Genomic DNA, 3,201 nt, shown 5'->3' on the forward strand with positions numbered 1-3,201 from the left:
GAACTCCAGTTTTGGAGAAATACTGCAATGTTGCATGCTTCTGCCCACAAGAACCTAGGCAGATCTTGATCATGCAACATAGCTCTAGCTACTCCAACAATTCTCCTATTCTTCCTCTTAGTCACCCCATTATGCTGAGGGTTATGAGGTGTTATCAACTCTCTCCTAATACCTTCTTTTGAACATAACTCCTTGAAGGCATTGGAGATATATTCTCCACCACTGTCACTTCTCATTGCCTTGATTTTCTTCCCGACCTGCTTCTCTACTAGGGCCTTAAACTCCATGAACTTATCTAAGACCTCATCTTTCTTTTTCATAAAATAAATCCAAGTTTTTCGAGAAAAAGCATCAATGAAAGTGACATAATACCTGTGCCTCATCAATGATGGAGAACAGAAGGGCCCACACACATCTGAATGCACCAGCTCCAGAATACATTTGGCTTTGTTATCCTGACCATTGAAGGAAGACTTGACATACTTGCCAAGTTTGCATCCCTTGCACACTCCACTCTTGTCAAGGCCTCTTGCTAGTAATCCCTTGGCAATTTGTTGAAGGATATTCAGTGCCCAGTGATATAAGTGTCCCATGCACCTGTGCTAAAGTTCACCTACTTTCACACATCTTGCCTTGCTGCTCAAGGCTTCACCAGTCTCTACATGCAACTTGTAGAGATTTCTCAACCTCACACCTATCTACTTCTTACATCCAGAAGCGAAGTGCTAGATGTAAGCCTTACCTTTGCTAAATATGACATCATATCCTTTATCCTCAAGGATAACTACTGAAACCAAGTTCTTCTTCAACCCTGGAACATAGAGAACATTTTTGAGATGAAGAGTGTTACCTAACTCCCTCTCAAAGATGACAGTACCAATTCCCTTGGTAGCATACTTGCCATTATCTCCAAGCTCGATATTCACTTGCATGTCCTTCTCATCCAACTGGCTAAAGTACTTGATTTCCAATCATATGGAAAGAGGCTCCTGAATCAATGTACCACATACTGATCCATATTGAGCTTCCCATGCAAGTTATCAATGAGAAGTCCTTCTCAAACTGAGAGGGAAACTCATCTACCTCAACTGATGTAGCTACATGATCCTTATTCGACCCCTTCTTCTTCCGGTTAGGACACTTGGAAGCATAGTGTCCAAAAGTATGGCAATGGAAGCATTTGATCTTACTCAAATTTGTCTTCTTCTTGTCACCCTTTTGACTGTTTTCACTCTTCCCTTTGCCTTTCTTGCCTTTGACCTTACCTACAAGAGCAAGATTCTCCTCCTCCCTCTCAACCTTGGAACCCTTGCCACTGTTGCTAGAAGTATCAACTAGCATGAGCCTCAGCTCCTCTTGGATGAAGTCACTCCATAGGCATTCCTAATTCGACAACTTATCTCGTCCAGTGACACTCTGAACAAAAGTATGCTAGTCTTTGGTAAACACATTCAGAGCCACACACACTAGCTCTGTGTCTATATGATTCTCTCTAACAATTGTTAGCTCATCACGAACTTCCTAAACTTTGGTTAGATAGGAAGTGACACCCTCACCCTTGTGCATTTTAATTGTCCTCAACATTTCATGGAGGACCATATTTTAGTTCTCTAAAGAGTTCTGGTAGATCTTGACTAAGGCATCCCACATGTCCTTAGTTGTATTTTTACCTGCAACATGAGGAACTATATGATCTTAAAGTCCATTCAAGATCATTCTCTTAGCCTTGGCCATCTGCCTTGGGAAGAGCTTCAACTCGTTTGGATCTGAAGGTTTTACAACACCTTTCTCAACAAATTCTTTCAGCCCAAAGTCATCCAACAAAGCAATATGTGGACCTTCCAAACACCAAAATTTGAAATGCCATCCAATCTATCCTGCTCTCGCAATCCCAATCCTGTATGAGTTGTCATCTTTGAAGACTATGTGCTGATTGATCTCTATTCACAACTCTAATACCATGTAGAATTTCCACGAAATTCTGATTTGCTGTTATGAACAATCTGAAAATAATTTTTCTTTTCACATAGACACAAAATTTCTCTACCAAATAGCAACGAAATAGAAAAAAAATAATTTCACAAAATCCACACAAAAATAACACAATTTTTTTAGGGAACCCAACTAAAGAAAACCCACACTTGCTTGAGAATTTTATTGAAGAAAAATGGACTACAAATCTCTTACAAAATCCAACTATTTCAATAGAGAATACAATCTGATTTCTCAACCTTGAACTAGGTTTGAAACTATTGGAATACTGGTGGGGGGGTGAATCAATATTCTTTTCAATTAGTATTATTATTAATCTTTTAGATGATTAGTTAATCTTCAATTATTATTAGTGTTTGTACGATGATAGCAATAAACAAAAGGAACACAAATGCACACAGTTTTTAAGGTGGAATCCTCCTTCGGGACAAAAACCACCTGAACGCTTTTCTAATAATTCTTTAATCTTCAACTCCAATTGAAAAAAAAGCTTCAACTTCCTAGAATCTAGAAAATCATTCTTCTCCATCTCCTACTGGATGGATGCTCCAATGCCCGAGATCCTTCAGTAGTCAACTGAACGAATGCCCCAACACCCAATGAGCTACAATTCACCATAACACCCCCCTACCACCCTGAATTTTTCACAGGCTTGAACCTGTTGGTGACTTCATGCTCCAACCTAGCACCAACCGACCACCCTATAGAAGAGTAAAAGAAGAATGGACTCCTGTGCCAGGGAAAATGTTCCACTTTACAATGATATAGAATGATGTAGAAGAAGAAGACACAATAGAGCATAACCCCAACTATGATACAACCACCTAATGATGATCGTAGACCTTCCGACACTACCTCTTCAACTCTTGGCAGATATACACTTGTACAAATTTTACAATGATGCTTTTACAATGACTCTGTACAATGATGCTTTTAGAATGACTGTATGCAATGCTGCTCACTTGAAGACTTCATGAGGTGAACTTCTTGCTGCTGCTCTGCACCTTGATTGCTGCTCTTGTCATGCTACCTTTCTCACTCTTCAAAACATTAGATTATGCATTGAGTCTTCTCTTGATGAATATATAATACCTGCAAAAAGTCTTCAAGGAAATACCCATGACATGATAAGAGAAAAACTTACCTCATCTTGCAGAGCATATGTGTTAATTTTAGGTATGTTCTATGCTTAGAGAAATTTATTTCAAC

The sequence above is a fragment of the Pinus tabuliformis genome, chromosome 7, assembly GCF_031772625.1.
Source record: "Pinus tabuliformis cultivar Carrire ecotype Pingquan chromosome 7, CPIR1, whole genome shotgun sequence".
Taxonomy (NCBI): Eukaryota; Viridiplantae; Streptophyta; class Pinopsida; order Pinales; family Pinaceae; genus Pinus; species Pinus tabuliformis.